The following is a 25,885-nucleotide window of genomic DNA, read 5'->3' on the forward strand; positions in this document are numbered from 1 at the left end:
TTTCAATAAATACAGCTATGTATGAATTCAGTTGCTTTCAGTTATGTATCAATTAAAGACACGATCCAGATCACACACAGCCAGTCAGCCACTGGTAAGGGCTGTATCTTTTTCTTACAGTGTCCAGTGAAAACATCGCAATGCATCGCAATATTTCAAGTATCATGATGCATCGTGATAGAATCGCATCGTGGCATGTGAATCATGATTTGAATCGAATCATGACTTGTTTGCCAATACCCACCCCTAATAATTAATATTAATATATATATAAAATGCACCCCTCTGCCTCCACTGACATGACTGCAGACAAAGTAGCAACTTGATGGTTTCAGTATGACTGTGCAAGACTGACTAACAGCAATATGGTCTGACCTAAACCTCAAAGTTAAACTACCGTCAGGAGGAAGATGAGATTCATTAGACCAAGCAATGCAGAGGAGTTTACAGCTGCTATTACAGAAACCTAGGCATACTTAACATTTCAGAAGAACCTACAGCTGTGTGTTATGGCAGAAAAGTTCCTCATGATATCAGCCTTACACATCAGTCCATATTGATAGTTGATTTGTCTATGCACTGTAGATTTTAAGTACGGTACGTGCAATAAGTGAATATGTTAAGGGTGATCTATAAAGTTGCTGTGCAAACGTTAACATGTCCCAACCAGTCTGGATGAGCAGGTTGCTTGTTCTACATGCAGTTTGAGAGAGGCAATAAAAGAAAGATAAGGTTCTAGGTCATTTACATGAAGGCACTAATAATACAAATTCTTTCAAAATAAACATTTACAGCGCACTTTACATAGGTAGCCCATCTCAGATCGATGTGAACTAAAGTAAAATATGAAATTATGATTATAACTAAAGTTAAATAAAAAAAAAATGAAATATCTAATAGCAGAACGTTGTCCTTATCTGTTTATTGCACCCCAACCACAAGGTTTTAATATAAAACAAATTACTTTGTGCTCAGCTCAATTGAGGAAGAAAAACAAACATTGATGAAGAGTGATGCTTTGTTCACTCCGGATGTGTTTTGGGCAGACAAAAAGAGGTCGCCGATTCATTTTTGAAGATTGTACACATTAGGGTCAAATGCGTGCCAAGAGCATCATTGACGCCCTTGAAGTGCATCCAGTAAATTGCGTCCAGATGTGTCTGATGCTTCTGCTGTTCCTGTGTTCACAGCTAGAGAGTGGCTTTGCTATATTTGCTGTAAAATGTGACTAAAAAGTAGTTTAAATAAATTTTTAAGCGGGAAAGTCCACCTCAAAACATTTTCTGTGCAGTCATCAAGATTACCATCCTGCCTTAAAATAATATTTCGCTGTCGCAGCCGCTCAGGTCCCCACATACCAGCAGTGCATCATTGGGAATTCCCATCAGCAGCTGGGGGGTTTCCACTACTGTTTGTCATGGCTGGAAGTAAATATTAGAGTTTATCAGGTATGTGGTACAAACTGCAGACTCCAGAATAATAAAAGCCAACATATTTTGCTGGCAGGTTTGAACATTTTAAGTAAATTTAGGCGTTAATAAACTGTTTCAGTGGAGTGATCATAGTGATCCGCATCACCAGCTCCCAGATCAGCTTCTCTGATTAATTGATGTGGTGCGTTGAGCAGCAAAAGATACATTTTTCTAACGACAGCATCTGCTGCTTCTGAAGCACGTCACCTGCCTCAGATGCTCAGAATCTCATGAGGTGATGCTTCAACTGCTCAGATGCAGCAAGATAAGCTGCTCCTGCTGGTTGAGACGCACTTCAGGACCTTTCGATGCACTTTGATGCTCATCAACCATTGACTTAGCATGTAAACCAGCTGCTTCCGCTGCTTCAATTGCGTGCAGTGTGAACATAGAATTAGAAATGTGCATGAACACCCCCTCCAAATGTTTTTTTCCTTTTTTTTTAATGTGCCACAATATTTATTTTTTATTCTTTTTTTCACTTTAGATTAATTGTATAAAGATGTCTGCCACCTCACTGCATCCATATATGCCCACCTGCATAGATGTTTTTTTTTTTTTTTATCTGGCTATTGTTCTGATGGTCCAAATATGTTTACATTTACAAACAATCTCCTTTATGATCACAAATGTTTTTATGTTTACATCAGACTTTTAGAAGTAGAGAAAAAGATGCCAGCAGTCAGTGTAGAGCCCAAACCCCTCCTTCTAGTAAACGACCAATCAGTGATCAGTATGCAAATGAGCCTGACCAGACAGCAGTGGAGTAAACATTGAGGAAGCAGGAAAACTCCATTAAAACTTGTGAGACACTTTATAACTAATTAACTATCAAAACAGATGTAAATGCAGCATTTATTGGTTATAGCAATGCTTCACTTTTTATTTGTAAAAATGAATGGAAGCATTTCTCAATCACATCAGCACAGAGAGACGTGACTGTCCAGTTTATAGCACCCATTGGGGGAAAATTACCTGTGACAAAAGCCCTTTACATCAAGACCCACCAATCCCTATAGGATTTATGCTGATTCAGGAATAATCACAGGTTTTTACCTAAACTTTTCTCACTTTCCACTCTCAATATTTAGTCGTTTTTAAAGAGCTTAGTGGTCTCTGCCTTTATTTCCTCCTTGGGGATTTGACTGATATGAATTAAACTGCATCACAACAAAATTGTTTTTCAGTCCCGTTTGAGAACATTTTGGATTTTTTTTTCCTACTAATTTTACTTTTGTATAGTTGTTATTAGGTTAAAATTAGTTTAAAATGCATAATGGCCATCCGATGAGATAAATGTGTTGGTGGTTCAATCTTGGTTAAAAACATCTGAATATTGATGAAGGCACACATGCAAAAATAATGGTCTGCACACGCCGTCTGAACTGTAAACAAATCACTTTGAAAAGTGATTTGAAGAAGCTGCTCTGGGTATACAAACATGTTTGCATGGGTTTTAAAATATGCAAACCTCCTGAGGATCAGGCCCTTGCATTGGTCTACAAGCATAGCATGGTTTGCTAGGTGCAATTGGTTACCACAGCAGAAAAAAAGAGGAAACAAAAGCACAGTACAATGTTCCATTGTATTTTTTCCGAGAAACAATTTTTGTATAGTTCCATGAATGTATTAGCCAACATAATAATAGTAACAATGATTAACCTCAGAGGCAGCCATCCAGCAAAGTATTTTCCCTATTTATGATCTTCAGCTCTGTATAAACTGACTTTAATGCTTAGGAGGAATCCTTAAAGTTTATCATTTTGAACATTATTTATTTTTACTGATACAGCCTCTGCAGCTCTTTTGAAAACCAGATTACTTTGCAAAATGGTCCTGTGGTAGACCGACTAGCTATTTCATATCGGAGGGTGACAAGGATAACGCTCTGAAGTCAGGTCACTGTGATCGTGTTTGTTTTTGATTTTCTCTGGCTCAGAGTAGTTCTGTCGGACAGCACAGTCTGCATTGCTTGAACACCACAGACAAACAAAAATAAAAGGTGTTTGCTCTCTCTCTCTCTGACATTCTTAAGTTTCAACAACTACATTTTCATGAATGACTCATGCAAACACATGCTGATTTCCCCTAGGTCTCTTCTTATTCCCTTTCTAAATAAAATTAAATAACAAAAAAAAAAAGTTAATATTTTCAACAATATTTCAAACATGACTGATGTTAATAATCATGTAGTTTAAATGCATTATACATAAGATTATTGGTTTATTTGCCATTGCAGCTCCATTCCTGACTATCTTATTTCTCTTTCTCACTTCACTGTTTATAAAAAATGTGCAAACTGATCTGCATGTTTTGAGTTCACACTTGCCTCAGATCACCGAGATTTGTTTTTTTTTTTTTATGCAGAGCTTGAATAAAGTCTTTGTTTAACAGGACGGGTTTTTTTTTCTTTCATCTGCTGCCGAGAGTGATAAAGCCCCAAATTAATCCCTGTGTGAGACATTAAACTGCAAAGCTGTGAAGAACCTGTACCGAGTTTAATACAATTTCCTTTGCATTAGAAATTGATACTGTTACGGCCCACATCTCTTGAGCTGCTTCTAAAATGCTATGACTGTGCAGTACCCGTGAAAAATGTTAGTTCCTCTGGATTGTTTTTTTTTTTCTTTTACAATTTGTTTTAAGAGGGTTTATGTGATGAGAAAACTGCCACATGCAGAAATATAAAGTATGTATAAATATGGTGTATGTTTGCATTTAGGCTGAAACAAAATCTAGTAAAAAAGAAATGTTCCTAGAGGAGTCAACAAATGAATAAAATGAAGAGAACACCTGAGTGATTTACTCTGAGGAAACGGCAGCTCATCCTTTATAAGCTCAAAGGTTTGTTAGAGAACATTAGTGAACAAACAAGATCATTTTAACAAGGAGGATAGCAGACAGGTCAAGTAGAAAGAGGTGGGGACGTTAAAAGCAGGTTTAGGCTGTAAAGTTATATTTTATACTTTTAACATCTCATAGAGCACTAAACTGCTAACTGCTGGTCATGCTTATCAAAAAGAGAAACTGGCAAGAAGCACCAAGTAAACATAAAATGTGTACATAAAAATAAAAAAAAAGCAAGCATGCATAGAAACTAACCAAGAACATAACTCGCACCTCGTCTTGCACAGCAATGGTGATCTCAGCATCCTGCTGTGACGATGCTTTTTTTAGGCATGGACAGGAAGATTGAGTTGATTTGAAGCTGAATGGAGCTAAATACAGGGCAGCCCTGAAAATAAATAAATAAATACAACTGACAGGCTGCTTTGCCCTTGAGTCTGGGACAGAGGTTCTTCACCAAGTAGTACATCAGCATACCGACAGAGCTGCAATGCAAAGGTGTAGATCAAGGCTGACCATGTGTTTTAAAGTGGCATAGCCAGTCCACACCTAAATCCAACCTGCAGGACGACTAAAACCTTTGGTCCATAAATATGCAAAGGTGGTGAAGGAAAACCCCAAAAATCTGCAGCTCTAAATCAACCAAAGTTGTTCTATTAAGTATTGACTCATATTATTTTATAGGAAATAAAAAAAATACACTTACTGTACCATCACTAAATGTCAAACAAATATATAACCTATAAATACCTTTGCAAAGAAGTGATTACCTGAATCTAAAAATATAAATCTAGATTAAAGATCTAAAAATAGAAGTCAGAATCCCTTGGTTTCAGTTAGCAGAACTCTTCTTAAGGTCAAAAGTAAAAAAAGAAAATTTGCTTTAAAGCAGGGAAAGCCCAAACTTAAAAAAGCTGCATTTCTCCTTTCTCCTTCATGAAGCCTGGTTACATGTCCACCCTGCTTTAGCCTCTGGAGGCAACGAGGCTATTACCATGTGGGAGAGCAGACTTCCCTCTGTGTAATTATGCTGGCAGTATCTGAGCTCTCCAAAGGCTCCGCTGCACTTCATTACATCTTCCAACCGCAAAGTGCTGCTGTTAGAAACAGCCATTAGGTCGAAAGTAACAAAAGCAGACAAATGAGCAAGTGCAGACAAGACAATGTCAAAGAGACAAGGTTTCTTGTCGTAATGAAAAAAGAAAGTTCTTAAATAATTTTCTCTCAGAGAATAGTACAAACATATTTTTCTATACAGCATCCCTTATGATTCACTTTTAACCTCCAAATGGCTTAAAATCCCAAGCCTTTCAGATTACCTATGCATCCTCCAACTGCTCCTACGTAATGACATAATGAAATACTTTCTCCTCCCATTACTTCAATGGCTCACCTTCTTTCCTTCCCCCACATTTTCCCTCTGATGTGACCTACATTCAGCTGCAGCGATGTGCACATGGATATACATGCACACACACCGCACCACTGAACCCCTTTGCACATTGCTCTAAAGTATTTCAATACCAAACTGTATCCAGGCAAATAATAGAATTTCCTACTGCATCCAATGCTGGAGTAAAAGAAAACCTATGCAGTTGCTCTACTCCTGCTGATCCCCAGATTTTCAGTCCTAACGTGACTTACTACCAGCAACAGATCAGCCATCTTTTCACCACCGACACCAAGCATGAGGAGGTGAGAACACACTGCAGGCGATGTAGCTCATTCCAGCCATCCAAGTGGCTGCCAATCACACACATTTAAGCTAACAAAAACATGGCTACAAGCATAGAAAAACACAGCAGTGTTGGGGGAAGAAAAAGGTAAACAGATAGCATCCAAGTATTTCTTAAGGTAAGATGATGCAGAAGTCAAATATGCAAAGCTTAATGTGAGAACAACAAGCAGGGATTTGCAACCAAAATCAAAGAAAGCATATATTTCCATTTACACCTATAAGGATGAAAATTATGTTAACACAAAGTAGTTGCTGTTTTTATATATTTATTAATAAAATATTCACTTTAATTTGTCATTTGAGTTCTGTATATACCCATTAGGGAGCAGTGGATGCCACTGTCCAGCTTTTCCCAGGAAAAATTATTTCCTGCTTAGGAACCCAGAGGGGCGGTCAGTGGGAACACGACCAGGGAACTCATGACCTTCCCATGACACTTAACGACGTGCTCTCATCACCAGGCCACCACACTCCGGAGCAGACACACCATGCAAGAAGTAGATCTATATCAAATTCTGCTGGATATACACAGCAACACACCAGCAGCTCAGCGAGCGCTCACTGCTTTCATCTTCTTAAAAAATGAGTTTTATATGGACTGTGCAGACTAGAAAACTGAAATTCAAGATTACCTCTGCCCACATGGCTGTGAGCTGTGTTGATGTATGATTGTCGGACTGTATATAGCATAAAAATGCTATTTCTGAAGAAAAAAAAAAAAAAAAAAAAAAAAAAAAAAAACACCAGCTGGTGAATGACAAACAAGATTTGGAGGCCTAACATTTCTGCATTTATGAGCTGCATTAGCGTTGTCATTTCATAGTGACGGAAATTTAAGCTGAGCTCAAAATTTGCAGCGACATGATCAAAATGAATAGGTATTAAAATCTTTAACCAACTGCGCCAAGAGCTGAATGATGGTTACAAAAACTGTTTGTTCTGCAACTTGGAAGGCTTTCCAAAAGACAATTACATGTTTATTAGCAGAAGAGTATGTTTGGGTCTTCATCAGGGTTCTATTCAATAGATTCCAGCACTGATTTTTTCTTTCTTTCTTTTTTTTTTTTTTTTTTTAATCTTTAACATTTATTTCTTAAATGCTCCAGTCTGGGCAATAGCAGTTCAAAGGAGTCTTCAAGAGCCCAAAAGCAGTATATTTTATATGTTTGCTGAGTGCATGTTATGTTCTGCCAGAATGTGACCAGAATTTTTTTTTTTAAAGATCTGCAAAGTCACACATAGACAATAAAATAAAATAAAATACAGGTTTGGAAATCATTCATTGGAGATTAAACTCTAACCCCTGGGGAAGTGTATGCAGTTAGCAACAGTCTAATTATTATCCATGTAAAATAGTATTCACTGTGACTTTTCTCTGGAACAATGAACATTTTAATGCAAGGTTAGTTACTCATAAAGAGTTGTAAGAACAGTTCACCTATTTATTTATTTTTTTTTCTTTAATTCATTTCTCTAATCCAGTCCTTAGAATAACTAAAAGTAGCCTTAAAGATCAATGCAAGCACATATACTGACTTGTGATCCTCTAGCAAAGGTGCCAGGATCAACAAATTTGACACTAAAGATATGCTGCAAAAAATTTTTTCTTCAATTATGCATCTTCTTCAATGTTTTAACCGCCATCTGTTTTTATTTTTTGTTACAGCTGTCAAACGTGTTCAGGAGTAGTTAGAGAAGTGAGACTGAAACACCACATTTAAATTTCAAAATAAGACAAAAATTTAAATGTGTGATAAAAGTACAATGAAACATGGGGGAAAAAATTTAATATATTTGATTTAAGACAAGTAAAGTAATCTGTGGAGTAGTCAGACAGAAAACATTTGATTTCAACCCGTTTTAATTTTTTGGGTAAAGCTTGAACTAAAAGTAGTAAAATCCTCTCACTCATACTGTGAACTATTTGAATAAAAGTGATAGGATGTCTTAAAAGTTTTATAGATTAAATTAAGCACTACTCTAAAGCACACACTTTTTCATTGGGTAAGTTCAAACAGTACCATATATCTAAACTCTATAAAATGGGAATCTGATGTAGACTGGGCAGCTGAAATTTAAAGTTTTTAAATCTGCCTACTATATAAATAAAAGTTTTCCAAAACAGCTTAATATGGATTATGTGGTTTATCTAAAGATGGGTCTGAAGATTAATTTGGGTTAAATTTTTAGCAATATTGTTTGAAAATAACTTGTAAATTGTCAGAAAGAGAAAAACAAAATGTTTCTACAAATACTCAGCTAAAAATACTAAAGCTGCTTTCACATCTTTTCTCATATCCCTAAGAAAGCTTTTGCACGTGAAAACAGTTTACGTGGGGATTAACATTGTGGGTTTGTTTCTTTATGGTCTAGTTAGGGCTGGGAAATTATTTTGTTATTATTCTTGATTTCTTAATAAATGCAATTTCCAAGTCCTAGAAGGAGGCACTGATTTATGGTCTATTTAAATTTAAAGGATATATGACTTTAATTTCTTCACTCCGGCTTTTTAGGTGGCGGAAATATGCTTAAAGTAGGCTTGCCGTCTCACATAAGGGGAGAAAACGGTGCAGCTATCAGACAGATCCATGCTGAAAGTAAACACTAAAGCAAAAGAGATGTGAAGGCCAAAATAAATACAAGATTTAGATTTTCTGGGAAAATTACACAGCCCTGGTTCTAGTTAAATACAATGCGTGTTTAATTTAGATAAGCGTGTAGAATGTGCTACAACATGAAGACTTTCATCTTTTAACATCAACAACTGTCTTTATCTGGCTTTTATTCAATGGGTTCCAACCTATCCTTTTGATCTTTTTCGTATGGTACTCCAATCTCAAAACAAATACCTGCCCGAGTGAAAAAGTGAAAAGGTTTTATTAACCTGATAGGTGTGAGGCCAATTTATTAAGAATCTTTTTAGTTCAGGGGGGTAGAGAGGATATCTGGATCTAATATTAAAGACAGATCTCCTCATCTGCATGGCGAGTTCAGGCCAGTTAATCTGGAAGCAGATCTTTGGTGCCAAAGTGCAAAAGTAAGGCTATAAAACCAGCTTTGCTATTGGTGCCATCTGTCTCTGTAGTTCGGTTTGGCATTGCCTTAACATTGTTCTTTCTTTCTTTAGTATCTTGTCTCATCTCAGTTTATGGTGATCTAATATTAGCTTGTTCTGTTTTTAACTAACTGTAATCCCTTTTACAGATAAATATAAGTTGACTGATAGACAGATGAAGTCAGCTTTTCTCGTGCTTTCGCATCTTGTTTTTTTTCTCCGCACCCTAACACTCAATGATAGCCTTACCATCTGGAGATGAAAATTCAAATCTATGTCTGTGGTCTTGGAGTTCCCTCAAGAGGCTCAAAAATCTGCAGCTGAATTACTCCAACCTCCTCATCCTGTCAGAAACTGCAAGCATTCTGCATGCTGGGGGGAGTAAATCTTTAGTGCAGGCAGTGAATTGTTAAAAGCAGGTAAAAAGCTAAAGTGAAATGTCAGAGGTTATTGCTTTGATATTTCACTAGCACTGGTCTGAATCCCTACAGATGTTGTCTTTGAGGTCTCAGGTTCAAGCCATAGGTTTATTTTTTTATGTCTACAGAAATCCTTGACAACCTATAAGCTGGAGGTATCAGACGTAAATAGTAGTTTAATTGTGCGAAAAGTCTAGATCTTCTTAAATCTCCTAAGGACATCACTTTAAAGGCCGTTTGCTGCTTGATTGATCCGAATACAAACTATAAAGTAGAGCTTAGGCTTGACATTAGTGGTAAAAACAAAGTATCTTATTTTTGATCTGGGGAAGTTTAAGTCTCATAAAGAAGATGAATTCATTACGCTGAGGTGTTGTGGTCAGCTTAAAACATACGTTTTAGCTCTTTGCACCAAGAGGTTTCCCGATTCAGAAAAAATTTCTACATTTTTAACAACTGACAAATTAAAGGTGTAGTGGAGGATTTTCGAGAAATTCTTCCACTTAAAAAAATTTGCTTGTGCTTAAAAAAAAAAAAAAAAAAAAACACAACATGCACAACCTTGTACCTGCTCCCGAGAGAGAACACCTATTAAATGCAGACGAGAGCATGCACGAGCCCATTTCTCCTCATGCATGCTCTGTTTAAATGCCGGAGCCAGCGCCATCTTTTTTATAAGTCGCCACTGTGGGGTAGAGATAGCCTATGGCGACAACAGGCCGCTGTGACAGCAAATCCCATAATGTTTTGCGAGGAGATCTCTCCAAGCAAAGCATTCCGGGATATATCTGCCTCGTCTGAGGCTTTTCTTTTCTTCTCATACACTTTATAGACACCTTTTCTCTTACGAACCTCTGCTATTTTCAAAGAAAGGCAGTGAGAAAGGTGAGCTTGACTGTGCAAAAAAAGATAACTAACTGGGGACGAGCACGTAGGGCGGCCTCATGTAAACATACCATAATAATTGACAATTAGGAGATGATCCACCTGGAAAAAGAAGATCCTGCACTATACCTTTAATTAATACATCTGAATAATCAAATTCTCTAAAAGGTACAACCTTAATATACGTTCTGTACTGTATAAAGACAAAAAAAAGTACAAAAGCAGCATATTTTTGAGGAAATCTTAAAGTAAATCTTTAATCTCTTTTCCCCTAACAGAGGTAAAGAGATCAGACATAAAAGAGACGGCATCATTCAGGTGTAAAAATACAGACCCTGCAAGGTCAGAAAGGACCATCTTCATTAAAGAAGGACTCCGCTGAGGCAGATTAGGTCTGTCCTGTACTCTCTATAGTCCTTCACCTACAGGAGTGATTTTATCACTGAAGCAAAAAAACATCTATTTTCTACAAGTCGTGCTGAGAAGCACATTTATCTTCATCTGAAGGACCAAAAACACCCAATAATGACCAAAAAATGCAGGTGGGAGGAATTCTGGTTTGCACACAAATGCTCTCCTATAACAGTCCAGCCGTGATTTAGAGAAAAAAAAAAACACATATTTTAGACAAAACAAGTCTTGAATAAAGCCCTTACAGTAGCTGAACATTAGCTTTTGGTTCTGCTGAGACAAGTCATGAACAACAACAGTTAGAATACACTTGGACAAGGTTGCTGCACATCTGTACAGGCTGGTTTCCAAGAGTACAACATGTTTGTGCATGTTGGCCCTACATTCATGTGCTTCATTCATAAAAAGAAGCAAAATTTGATTTTAATTCAAGTGAGAAGCTGTGGGGAAAAAAGCTGTCAACCAAACATGCAGTTGCTGCTCTTTTGGATAAGAAAAATACAGTTAAGATTACCTGCCAAGTTAAACAGGAACAGACACACAATTTGGAAATAAAGCCAAGCTTTTAACAAGAAGAGACATCTGACACAAACATGGTTCTGGGAAGAGCTGAATCATGGTGTGACTTAAGTACAACTTGGGATAAATCATAGAGGGGCAATGGTTCTGGATGACAGGCTTTCGTTGCCAAACAAGGCTGTCTTTAACACATGCTGTCAAAACCAAGGTCCTATGAAGGAAATTCAGCCCATCACCTCACATCATGACTGCCAAATACAGCTGGAAGCATGAATTCACACAGCTAGGCGGTGGCCGCTGTAAGATTGTCATGCTATGAAAACCTTGAGTTAAACTGCTACGGTTCAATAATACCTAGGAAAATTACAACTGCAAGAAGTATGCTGGTGAAGATTCTCAGTCATCCAGGTCATAGTCATACCAAAAAAAATAAAAACAATCCACTGGATTTGGTTTCCAAGTTTGAAGATGTTTCACTTCCCATCCAGGAAGCTTTTTAAATTCAAATTGCTGCTAACTGCTAGAAGTGTACAACCTCTTACCATGTTTAGCAAACACAGTTTTTTTTTAAGTTTAGTCACTACATTACCTTACCACTTGCACTTTCTAGTGCAAGTGCTTTTATATAATTTACACATGCATATTTAATTTAAAAATATGTCAATTTCCCTCCCTTTTACCTTCTCAAACATTTGACATGCAAAGGGGAGTGAATCTTGCACATACGTGGTGTCTGCATAAAGTCACATATAATTAAACAGTTCGGGTTTATTTCTGTTTTGTTGAGACTTGTCTTAGCAACTGTCTTGTCAAAATATGCAAGCAGTATTAAATGGTCTCTGTGAGAGGAGTTAGCTACACTGAATTTTTGAATATTGCATCAAAATTCCAACATATTTCGTATGCAACCATTTCAGATGCAATGGCGTAACACCAGCATGGTACGTGAACGTAAATATATGGGCATAGTGGCAACATTGTAGTTTAACTACAGCAAGAAAAAAAGATCACCACGAAGAGAATCAGCCTGTAGTTGATATATATAAAAAGGCAGCTTAAAGCATGCTTTAAAGAAAAGTTGTGATAACTGCAGCGGCCAAATAGACAGAAAAATACAAAAAAAAAACTTCAAATTATAGCTTCGAGTTTAAAAACAAAGTGAAAATGTGAAAGCATGGTTCAGATCACTGATTTGCAAAGGCATTTTCAGAAATTTTAAATCCTTATACCACATTATGACGGAAGAGCTTACTGAATGAACCGGTCCTTTAATCAAACTAAATCTACCACTCCCAAACTGCCTTTACCACATAGTATGAGTTCATTAGAAGGAAACCAACTAGCTTTGCACATCTCTTTTTTTTTCGCATGCAACCTTTTTGCACATGCTTTAGAGCACTTTAGAGTTGGACCGCTCGACGATCAGGTGCTTTGTGAATGATAACAGTTCTACAGACATGTTTTACGACTTGCAATACTGAGCTTGTTAAAAAGAGAAAAAAAAAACTGTAAAGCTTTCATTGTAATTTTAGCCCCAGAAGGTATACTAAAAAAAACAAACAAAAATGTTTTAAAAAGGCAAGATTTTATCTCTAAAATCCCTGCCTACTGTGCTGCTTTTCTTGTTTGATGGGTCACCCTCAGCTTCTACATTGAAGGTTACAGATAGAGCATGTTATAAGGTGGAAAGAAAATACTCAGCTTATAAAGAAAAGATTTTGGGTTCAATTCCAACTTTGTCGAATAGAATGCTTGTAGAGCAAGACACTGACCCTACCTGATTGCTTACCGTAGAACTGAAATCTTGACACTTACTTTTGCAAACAGACTGAAACTAACAGCTGCTCAATGAAAACAGAAAACCTAACTCTTAAAGCCTTGATGCAAAAAGCCTCTAAAAAACATCCTTTGTCCCATTCTGAAGAAGACACAACATCAGGATTGGACTGCGAGCCTCAACCGTCTCTCTTTCAAGGAATTTTTACCACCATGTATGGAAAGGTAATAACAATGGATATGCATGGATTTCTCATGTCCTTTAAATGCTTGCACACTCTGCCAGAAGTGAGGGCACAGCTGGTCCTGATGACTCGAGCGCTCTTGCTTTTAAAGACCAAGCTCAGATAACTGCTGGCCTCATCGGTTATAGCGCCTCTGAAATTACACCTCCAGTTTCCCTCTGTGCCCACAGAGTCCCACACACTGGGCATACATACTGTCTGGAACAAAGAAAATGAAACTCTACCTCTAACTACAGCCGGTAGTGAAAATATATGAGCTTTCAAGGATTAACTAAAGGGATTGTATAACCAGTGAAGCCATACTGGACAATTATCTGATCATGGACCCATGAACTTCAAACAATTTACAAACATCAATAACCTCTTGGGACGATTACAAAAACAGCATTGGTGGTAAGTTTAGGTACATAATTTAATGTTAGGTATGATTTGCAGCTGCTGCAAGAATGTAGAAAAAATGAAAATTAAACAAGGTAATTACAGGGTCTGTAATTAGTTAATCAAAAATCACTTTTTACTCTAAAGCCATATCAGCAAAATAAACCAAATGTTAATTTCCAAAAATTGTTTTGCTCCTCAATTATTGCATAAATAATCATGTGAAAACATCAACACATACAGTACTTGCTTTTATTCGATTATTGAGGTTTTTCAACCATCAGACTGGTGGAAGTTTCTTTGAAAATCTACTTCTATTGAACCATTCACGAACATTAATTATAGCACAACTACTTCCACTAAATATGGTTACCAATCTATGTAGCAACAAGACATACAATATTGCCCATAAGAGTTTTACATTTGCTGCAAACAGCAGTTGCATTTCTAATACTGGCAGAACTACAAGTTAAACTCTGCATAATTAATTTCCTTTATGTGCTTAATGATGCTTATTCAATGTACAGCATTTAATATGATTGAAAAAATTGCAACTGAGTCTACCGTTTCTTGTTAGGCCAGTTACTAAGACAAATAGTGAATGTTCCTGTTTCTAGTTCCTTCCTAACTGACAGCGCTAGCTGGATACTTAATTAATGTGACAGCAGAGGCACTTACTGTAGCTTAGATATCATTAGCTCAGATATCCTTAGCACAGATGTCCATACTGATCGGAGGTATTCTGAACAAGCCATAGTTTTCTTACTCTGAATACCCCGAGGGGACCAACTCCTGTGATGACTCGTGTGTCAGATTTACAGGTGCATAAGAAACAGCGAGGGCAAAGGTTCCCGCTTGGGATTTTTTTAACGTATATAAGAAAATATAATTAAATACGTACTTTTTTTTTAATTCAAAATTTTTAAATGAATAAATCATTGCAAGTTTTCAGTCTCGCAATGAATCCATCTTGAAAGCCTCCTGCTAATATGTCTAATTTAGAATTTATATTTATGTGTTTTTTTTTTAATAAAACAAAACAATTTTTTTTTTGCATTTTTCTGTGATGCTTTGTTTTCCAAACAAATTACTGAAGGACAGAAGTTGAGTCTCTGAGACCGATATTATTGTTGTTTTTTTCTCTTCGTACAACAGCCCAAACAAAATACATTAGACACAAATCATCAAAATTTAATCAGGAGGATCTTGCGGAGGGTAAAATTCAATGAACACACACCATTATTGTTGCTGAACAGACAAAGAGATAAAAAATGAGCATTTTTTTCCACATAGATGCTGCTTCATATTTTATCTGACAGCTGCTGAACATGTGGGCATGATCTCAAAATCAGCACCCCAGTGCTTTTTTAATGTCACACTGCAACAAGAATCCTGGTGTATTCCTGTAAACCATTCATAAGAACAGAATCATGCCACATGAACAGCTAGTCCAGCAGGGTATTCACAATATGCTATATAATGTGCTTATTGTTATTCATTTCTGATGGAATTTGTCTATAACCCAAAAGAGATAATGAAGTACTGCAGGTTTTCATAATATAGAACTTCCTTGGTATTTCCAGTTTAAAATAAAAAGGACCAAATCCAACAACAGAACGTGAACTCAAGTTTATCAAGCTTTGACAAATAGTGGCCTTACTGCTGTAAAGGGCAAGCAAACCTTCAGGAGTAAAAACCTTTTCAGAACCCCTTTATTCCCACTTGGAATGAGCCCTTTATGAGATTCTGACAGTGTGATAACCTTGCGCAGATACATCACACCCTTATGATATTACAAATAATACTAAAAGATTAGAAGAAAGGAAAGAGCTTGTATAAATAATGCAGAAAAAGTACAATGTATTGCTACAAGGTCGAATAGAGTATTTAAATAGTGTAGATATTTTGCTGCAAAGCTAAACAGCAGTGGAAGGGCACAGGTGAAAACATTTTACAGGATCCAAATTCATTATATTCAGTTTAAGAAAAAAAATGAAGGGTTTTCATCCAACCCTTGATACACATACAACTTTAAGACAAAGAGACAACCGTTAACCAACAATACAGTTAAATTATTTGTAACTTTATAAGCTTTAGCTTCGGGTTTTGTTTCTTATTACTTAATGCATCAAAACTTACAGCTCACAAGAGTCTAATCCTAATAAGTCAATGAAAATGATTTACAGTTTTACAAAATGTATACTTAGGCGATGCCAAAACATCCGCCCTAACTCCAAAATCCCTCAAGCACTACAGAGCAAGGACTATATAGCGGACTTTACAGTGAACTCCATTAACTGACCGTTCGAACAGATAATCACTACTTTTCGGTCCCGGTTTGTCACGTGACTCCGTCTACCATGACGGTGCCTGCGCCATCTTTGTTAATTGTCGCCGCTGTTGGGTAGTGTCAGTCTATGACGACAGCAGGCCGCTGTGACAGCAAATCCCATAATGCTTTGGGAAATGAGCTCTCCATGCAAAGCCTTCCAGGATATATCTGCTCATCTAAAAATTTAGAGTCCACTACTTTTTCACTAACTAGTCATTCGGACACTCATCTAAAATGGCGTAATCACTATATAGTGTCCAATATAGTGGTTTGGGTGGACATTCAGACACAGCCTTAGACATTTTTTGTTCAGACTAACACAGTAGAAGAAGACCTCGGGTGAACGCTCAAAAATACATAATACATAATTTTTTTGTTGCAATCCATTCACTTAATTTATCATAAATATTGAAAGGTTATACATCTCTGTGGTGAGTTTCTATTGAGCTGTTCATTTTACACGCAGACAAAATAATTAGGCGAGATCGAATAGGCACTTAAATTATCATCCCAACAGTTTGAGGCATTTTATGCGATGATAATGAACTAAGGATTACCATGAAACTGAACTTCTGTCTTTTTGGCTGAAAATCCATGACTACGGACACCAGAGCAAGAAAATATGCAATTACTATCCAAATAAATCAGGCTAAAACAATTATGTTAGGCAGCTGCATTGTTAAGCAGGAATCAATTGCCTTTTTTACGACATATTTCAAAAATCAACACAGCATTTCTTGATAAACTCGTGACTAAACCAAGAGTGGAAAATGTTTAATATGAAAAGTCACAATGTCAACCATTCTGTCAGTTTTAAAGGTTTGTAAATTTTAACAGTCAAATTTCAGAGCTGTTATCAAGATTACTGAATCAAATAAACAATTATGTGTGAGGGATTGCTTTCGAGTCACTGAGTCGATGCAATCAGCTGTTTTTTTTTTAAACCAATCTGACTTTATGATCTAGTTGAATTACCTCTGTAAAGTGCCTTGAGATGACACGTGTTGTAAATTGCCGCTATATAAATAAACTGAACTGAAATGTAATTGTATAATTGGCCATGGCGCTCCTATGAAATAAGTCTTGAAAAATGAGTTTAATCCACAAGGAGAAACTGAATATGAACAGCTTTCAATTGTTGCATACCATGCCTAATTCCCACTACACTAGTTCCAGTTTTTAAAAATGTTTAATGTAACGGGCAGTTAGATTGGCTGGCTGATATTTGCATGTTGTTTTTGTGTCGTTATAGGCCGGTGCATGCATGTGTTCTCTAATCAATTACGAACTCAGCAGGCATGCTTTGAGACCACGTGAAGCACATCCATTGCATCTAGCTCCATCTGCCTTCCACTGTTCATGTTTTGTTTAAGTTGTTAATAAAGTTTTTTGGTTTGTTTAAATTAGGAAATGTGTAACAGTTGTTATGATTGTATCTTTTTTATAATGTAAGGGAAGAAGACAAGAAACAAAACAAAAAAAAAAAGCAATACAGGCTCAAAGAATGCCCACTCACAGAAAAAAAACGACCTATTCCAAAGCAGGAACAATATATCAAACGATTAAACTGAACGTCATGAAAATACAACAGGAATGAAAAAAAAAAAAAAAAACATCTCTTCTTCCCATCCTATACCGCATGAATCATCTCATCTTATCTGATGCTAATGATATTTGCAGCCCTATTATCATTCACCATCATTAACACAGATCATGCATTTCATTACTCATCATATTTTATAGACTCTTTGTGGTATGACAGCTTTAACAGATAATATGAACCTACAAAGACTTCCTTAACTACACTTTTAAAGGTTAGGCATTTAGATGTTTTTTTGCAGGCATTTGCTGACTTACAGACCTCAGAACATCAGTGCCATTTAGTTGAATTCTTTGCCTCTATTCACTCTGTGATTACATTTTTTATTTAACCTATTTTAGCAGGGCTCAATAAATGTGAAGCAAACTGTATGCAGCTTGTTGATTTATGCAAACTATGTAAAAGAATACAACATTGATGAGTTAGTCAGATCTACAATAATACTTTTAGCAGGTGTGTTTTTTTTCTGCATACTGTACAAAATTTAACACACAAATGGTGTCAGATTCAAACAGCTCTGATCAAACATATTTTCTCCTCACAGTGTGCACCAATAAATCCCTGCAAAACTAATACAGAAAATAATTAAAAGGATTATTTTAATCATTGCTAACTTGGGATTAACATGCACAAAGAAACGATGAAGATGTGAGTAAATGGTTTTAGCTTTAATGCGGTTTGGCACTGTAGAATAAAGCTCCATTGTTGCTGCTGTATACACAGACAACAGCTCTCCTGCACACCTGTAGTCCGTTGTGTTCAATTTGCAGACACAAAGGGAGGGCATCTCATTCCACACAATAAATATCCAGCTGCAGAGACAAAAAGATCCCAGGCAGCAAGCTGTAGTAATTAGATAGCTCAGTGCCAGGCATAAAATGGATATTTTGGTATGTTTGAAGTGCTTTTGGGTGATGTGCTTAAGAAGTAGTTGCCTCAGTCTTTGCAGTACAGATCAAGGACCACAGCTTCGATACAAAGAATTCAGTAAGACCATGAAGGACTCCTTGAATTAATGCAAAAGTGATGTTGAATAAGCATAAAATTTAAATTAAAACATCTGTGGATTGCAAGATGAATGTTTTATCTCCATGGAACAATCTCCTGCATTGAAAGGGGGAGGGGGAGAGGTGGCCTAGTGGTTATAGCATTGGGCTTGGAATTCAGAGGTTCTGGGTTCAAGCCCCAGTCCCACAAACTGCCACTCTGGGTCCCTGAGCAAGACCCTTAACCCCACACTGCTCCCCGGTTGCCACACAATGGCAGCCCACTGCTCCCCAAAGGGATGGGTTAAATGCAGAGGTAAATTTCTCCAGGTTGATAAAAAAAACAACAACATTAAATGTGCAGTGACCGTAACAGTAAATGTGCAGTGAGGTAAAGGTGTTTAGTAACATGTCTGTAAGGCAGGTGTCTCCAACCCTGGTTCTCCAAAACAAATCAAAGCCCATTACCAGACATTTTCAAGCTTGATGGAATCCTGAAGGGGCAACTTAGTTATTCCATTCAGCTAGATTGAAGCAGGGATACATCTAAAATCTGCAGGACAGTAGATCTTAAGAACCACGGTAGGAGAATACCATGCTTTAATGAGTCTGGGCCTGTTTATTGTGCACAACAACTTAACGGCTTCCACTGTTTTCTCCATCCCTAAGACCCCTGCAGTAACTGGTCTTAATAACTTTCAACCTGTAGTACTTACATCTGTGCCTCCCTCCCTGTGACACCTTGGACCCATCCACAGACAAAGCAATATGTTTAGCTCTTCCCACATTCCTCAGCCATCTTGAGAGGGGAAACACCTGTGTGGAAATGCTTTTCATTGACTACAGCTAAGCACTGAACACCATAAACCAGGCATCCCCAAACTCGGTCCTCGAGGGCCGCTGTCCTGCAGGTTTTAGAGGTTTCCCTGCTTTAGAACAGCTGATTATCATGAATGCAGTAGAGCAGAAGCCTGTTAATCAGCTTTCAATTAAAATCAGCTGTGCTGGAACAAGGAAACCTCTAAAACCTGCAGGACAGCGGCCCTTGAGGACCGAGTTTGGGGATGCCTGCCATAAACCATCCAAACTGGTCACTAAACTCATTGCCCTGTCTTTGAAGAAGTCCATCTGCTGCTGGATATTAGACTTCCTTACCAACAAACCACAGGTAATGAGAACCAGCAGACACTTTTCCTCCACACTAGTCCTCAGCACAGGTGTACCTCAGGGCTGTGTTCTCAGTCCACTCCTTTACTAATCATCACATGTTTGTTTGAGCTGTGCCACAGCTCAAACATTGTCCTTAAGTCAGCTGACAAAACCACCATCTTCTACCTCATTACCATCTATGACAACAGTGCATATAAGGTGAATAACTGATCTGTTGGTGTCAGGCAGATAACCTCTCTGAATGTTAGCGAAACTAAGGAGATGATGGTCGACAGCATGGGGGGCCAGCATTATTGAGGGCCTGTATCTCAGTGTGTTACGGGAACTGCACCAGTGAGAGCCAGAAAACGCTACAGAGGGTTATGCAACTGGCAGAGGACATCACTGGTAGCATCTCCCTCCAGTACAAGACATTAACCACAGCAGTTGTCTAAGCAAAGGATGCAGCATTATCAAAGAATACAGTCACCCAGCAAAAGGACTTTTCCGTCTGATACCTTCTGGCAGGCTGTACAAGTGCCTGGCAGCTGACACAAAAAGACTCAAAGTCAAAGACTGTTATTATCCACAAGCTGTCAGATTACTGAACTCCTGATAATAATGCTGAACTCTTGACAGCAACATTGCCCTTAACCAAATTTGAGACACTTCATTTGCTCTTTGCTGCTGCACTACATGACTTTTCTTAATTCAAGATCATTAGTACTCCTTTATTTCATGTTGAGTCAGATGGTTATTCTCATCCTAAGCATTTCATCACATTGTTAATTGTCAGTTAACCTGCATTTGAAAAAATGTCATACAATATAATACAGTATCTAATAACTATAGGATAGTTGCTGGGTGTCTAACGGACGGTATCCGGACAGCTGACCACACACACACACACACACACACACAAAAAAATAAACATTAACACACTATCATTTCATATGAAATAATCTGCAAGGCAGACATTTAGCTATAGCCAGGAGCATTGACTAGGCATTGTTTTCTACTAGTAGTGTGTTACAGAGGAAGAGGTGAAAAAGATTCTACACTGCTGTCCAGTCAATTAAACTGTAAAACTCTACTGAAGGGCTAACAAAGTCACTTTCAAACCAATCTTGACATTAATAGTTATATTTTTCACATTTCAAGCTTGACTACTTTCTTTGTTTTCAGAATGATCCAACAAATTACTGTAATTTGTGGGTGAGAGTAGCTGTAACAAGCTTCTTTTTTAATCTGCTGTCCTTATCACAAGTGGTTTTTTGTTGATGAAGTGTTTCCATGACAGGAAGATGTTCAGATCACCAAGACTGATATCAACCCGGCCACAGTGCTTCAAAGGAACATGTAAAAGTCAGTGCACATAGAATAAACCGGAAACTATGAATAGCCTGTGCTTTTGGCATACCTGTGTTTCACCCCAGATTGTAAATGCTTCCACAGCTCTCAAGTTAAAGTAAGGTGGTAAAACCAAGCACTTTCCTGTTTATTCTTCTTTATTAATTAGCGACTGTATCAGCTTCTAGTTGGTTATATGGTTTAGCATGTTTTAGATTACACTAGATTTTCTCAAAACAAACTGTAATGAAAACAATACACACAAAAAAGCCTGTTGACTCGTTTTATGGGACATTTCATTTTTTTTTACAAAATTTTCAACCAAAAGATAAATGTTGGGGGAGTTTTTAAAAAAAAAAAACAGATGAGGCTGACTCTAAAGAGGACAAATTAACATTGGCACCTTTTTGTATCGTATGTCATCACCATGTCTACAAATAAATGTCAGCAACCCATAATTATGTTGAAGAGGGTGGTATGCAACAGCGTCTGACTCAATGGAGCTGGGAGATTTTCAGGATGAAAAACTCAGATAAACTAACAAAAAAACAACTGACTCGATAAAAAGAGATTGAACTTTTTTCATAAAAATACATATGCTAATGAGCCTAACTACAGAGAGCATTTTTATTAGCTTTTGTCAATAACTGCACTGAGGCATTTGTTATGTTCTCCAACATTAATAGACTATCCATAAATACAAACCAGAGGGCATAACGGAAGCTAAGTCCTAAAGAAAATCAAGATTTCTTGGTCTCCAAGACATTAAGCTTTGGAAATTATTATGCACATCAGGAAATACAATCTTCCACCACAGAGTCATGGTCAGAGTCCTGCTCATCAACCAGAGACATAATCACAGGCATCAGCAAACTTTATGATGTGTTGGTCCTCATATTGACTCTTAGCTTGCTTTTTATTTTTTAATTCATTTATTTATTTTTTGACTGTTAAAAAAAATAATAATAATAAGGGGCAAAGAGTTCATGAAATATTTTCCTTTTTACATACTCCTATAGGGGCAACTAATTCTACAACCTAAATGAACTATGGCTGCAGGTGCACTTTTAGTATTTTACAGTGTTGCACCGATACCAGTATCGGACGGAGCCCCGATACTGCACTAAAATGGTGGCATCGGTATCTGCGAGTACCGACAAATAGGGCACCGATACCATTTTGAGAGCCAAAAGTTTATTCAGCTATTGTCACCCATTCCAGGTAAACAATAAAAAGTTCTACTGGATCACTTTGTATTAGTCTTTTTTCTGCTTCACAAAGGTAGGCAGCAGCTAGACAAAGCCATGATGGCAATTATTTTACATCCAAGTAGTATGCAGTTCTTCATAAATACCAGATGGTATCGGTATAAGCCAATACTGCATAGCCAGGTATCGGGGCCAAAAACTGGCCTCGACGCAACACTAGTATTTTCCCACAGATTCTTTTAGACTAAATATGCAAACAAATATATCAAAGAAAATGAAGTTTAAAAAATATGATAGGTCTGGACAATAGTGAATAATAAGGAATGATTTCCTTATAGTGTTACAAGAAAAGCTGTTTGATAGTATTATTTTCTCAGTAACGTAGACATTATCAAAATTCTGATTTTAGAATCGTTGTTACAATACTTGAAAATATAGATGGAAACATTTCTACAACTTGATCAATTAAAGCAACTGTACTGTAGCGCACACTCTGCCGCAGGAAATAGCTTCTTTCCATTTGTAGCGCAGTGGGAAAGCATAGGTGGTGGGATAGAAGCATACTGTTTGTGATGCCAACCAGCAAAGTAAGGGTAAGGTTTGCAGATACATGTACACACCAACTAAGACTAACAAAAAGAGAGACACATGGAGATGGGAAAGACCGCCACAAATTCATTGATAGCTAGAGGTGCAAACCACCAACTTTTACCACATATAGTATCTGTTCACTTTGCTTGGTTGATGATACAATATTTGCTGGTATCAAAGTCTGTAAGGAAATAATTTCCCTTCAATTCACAAGTCTACGTTAAATAATAAAGAAATATCATGTGCCTATCTGACACAATCATTTCAAATGATGTAGACTTGCAAGAAACAACTCAAATATAATTTCATAATTTTGTTTATAAAATAAAACCTTGTGGATTTAAGAATTAAAGTGTATCTTAAAAAATAATGGTGGATTGATGGTTTAATTTGAATTAGTGTTATTGGACCATTTACTCCATGCATTGATGTAGATCTATCTATGTATTTCTATAATAATACTGACAGTGTTCCTAAACTGGAAGCATAGAAGCATTTTACACTATCTGAAGTCAAAGGTAAAATTCAGTGTGATTTAAACATAATGTTTGGAAACAAACACTTTATCATCTTTATAATTTATTGACCCTTAGTTCATTTTACAACAAAATGTATGATATTCTTAATATATTGTATGAAAACCGATGCATTCTGATTTTTTTGTCTATTTCATTGATTTACTCATCCATCAATATCAACCGTCTTATATTTCATTATTAAACAGTTTTGTTTAAAGACAGGAAAACATGAAAGCCATCTGAATTCATCAACAGTTTACATCATGATAAGCAACCGCATAATTAGTTAATATATTTGCCTTTAGTAGCCATTAGTGATGTTATGAGATGAGCCGAGGCTTGAGGCGTGTGTTTAGTAATGGAGTGGCCGTTCCCACGATGGCTTTCTGATGGGCAGTTACCATTGCTAGTGGTGTCAGCAGTAAGTCATTGACCTCCACTCCTGAGGTTGATGGTTTGAGACCCACCTTTGACATTTGAAAGTTGCGATAATACTTAAGCATTTTGGCTATGGTGACTAATTTGTATTGGTATTGTCACGTTGGACTGAGCTCCGCAGTGAGATGGAGCAACTCTGACTCTTCTATCCAGAAGCCAAACGAGGAGAAGAGGAATATGAAGCTCACTATAATGAACCGCGCTGCCTTGGCAATTTGTGCTATTTTGCGCTGAAAGCCCTAAAAAGAAATGGCGACGACATATTTGGACAAAGACATGGCTGAGCGAATGTGGCTACTGCGGTCTGTCGATTTTACAGAAAGAACTTAAATTCACTCATTGCACCCCTGCCATGCTTCTGTGTTTACATCAGAGAGGAAGAAGAAACAGAAGAATCCTTGTTTGCCCACTGATCGATTTGCCCACGACGGTCGGGAGAAAATCAAATATGTTTGATTTTTGTCATGATTCCTGGTGGTCGTAAGAGGCTGATCGCCCCTCGTAACCCCCTGTACACTACACGACTCACCATCAGGCTGAAAGTTGGCCCGACCGAAAAATTCTTGCACGACTGGAAAATCGCTCAGAAAAAAAATTATAAATAGAAATATTGCACGGTGTACCTTAAAGCAAATGGCCAAATGGTTCAATGCCTCATGAGGCTTCATCTCACCACCGCTAGTAGCCATTTACTTAGATAGTTCAGTATTTCATCTGTTTTTGAAAGAACAAAACTACTATTTATGTATAAAATAAATTAAATTATCATCAACTAATTTAGTAATCGAAATGTTCGTTTCGCCTTCATTTTGCTTTCAAGATGAAAAACCTTTTTTCTTTTTTTTTTTTTTTGTTTTTTTTTTTTTGTCGTGAATTTATCCCATTCAGAATTGGCACAGTTTGATCATCTTCAAGATTTGCCATCTCATTATTTAACAATTATTTAAAAAAAAACTGATAGATTAATCAATTAGCCAAATATTCATTAGCTACATTTAATTTATAGGCCTATATTTCACACACATTTAAAACATATTTAAAAAATAAAATAAAAAACATAAAAACTACAGGCATTTTTGTATTTTAAAAACTGAACAGCCACTAGTATTTTGTTGGTTTGGTTTCCAGTACTGGTTTTGGATGCGAGTGAGTAAAATGACCTTGCCTTACAGTTAAGAGTGTCTGAGACCAATAAAAATAAAAAATAAAAGATGAAAGTGCAGCACTTTATTAGATCACTACAGGACTTATTTATATTTAAAATGCAGAGAGGAAAACCAACAGCATCTCCTTAAGTTCCACTGAAGTGGGCTGGACCTGCCTTCACTGTGTACATTCAATGAAGTCACTTTCTTCAGTAAATACAAAAAAAAAAAAGAAAAAAAAAAAGAAAAGACAAACAAAACAAAAAAAAACATAATGAATCTATGTCTTCGTACATATAAGTGCCAAACAGTAAACACTTTTTCGTTTTGTGTCTCCGCCGCCTCTTCTTTGCTTGAACCATTTGTCTTTTGAGCCCAAACGCACAGAACTCAACCATTGTTACTGTGGATAAGAACAATAACAGGAAGACAACCCGCCTTATATGTTGCAAAAACATTGAAAAAAAAAAAACAAAAACATCCAGTTGTGGATTTATAATCTGAGCATCGAGCTTTAACATCACCGCTTACAATTGTTCCGCGTCCAGAAACAAAGCGCCTCAACAAACCCAGCCATGCAGATCTGCATGAAAATCAAAGAGCGCAAACAAAGCCTCACCTAAACACCGCCTCGCTGCTGTCTGGATGCTGCTGGCCGTCGCTTCATTATTTAGATCCCGCACGCCTTGCTGCACAGCCAGCATGCGGCTCTGCTTGGCTCGCCTCTGCCCTCCCTCCGTTCACTGATATCCACTACAGCTCTGAGCAGAGCGGCTGTGTTGTCTGTCACATTGTAGCTGCCCTTTTTTCCTCTCTCTCATCC

The 25,885-nt window shown here is 37.2% G+C and overlaps 1 protein-coding gene across 1 annotated transcript in view; it reads right to left on the bottom strand.

Annotated features, from left to right (window-relative positions):
• st6gal2 (ST6 beta-galactosamide alpha-2,6-sialyltranferase 2) overlaps positions 1–25,882 on the bottom strand; it is an 83,791-nt gene extending 57,909 nt beyond the window's left edge. Inside the window, exon 1 of the mRNA XM_015393784.1 lies at positions 25,682–25,882. The gene's annotated coding sequence lies outside the window, so the exon portion shown is untranslated. The remainder of the gene's footprint in view (positions 1–25,681) is intronic.
• Positions 25,883–25,885: the final 3 nt, after the last annotated feature.

Source organism: Cyprinodon variegatus, unplaced genomic scaffold (assembly GCF_000732505.1).
Source record: "Cyprinodon variegatus isolate N-32 unplaced genomic scaffold, C_variegatus-1.0 Scaffold657, whole genome shotgun sequence".
Lineage (NCBI taxonomy): Eukaryota > Metazoa > Chordata > Actinopteri > Cyprinodontiformes > Cyprinodontidae > Cyprinodon > Cyprinodon variegatus.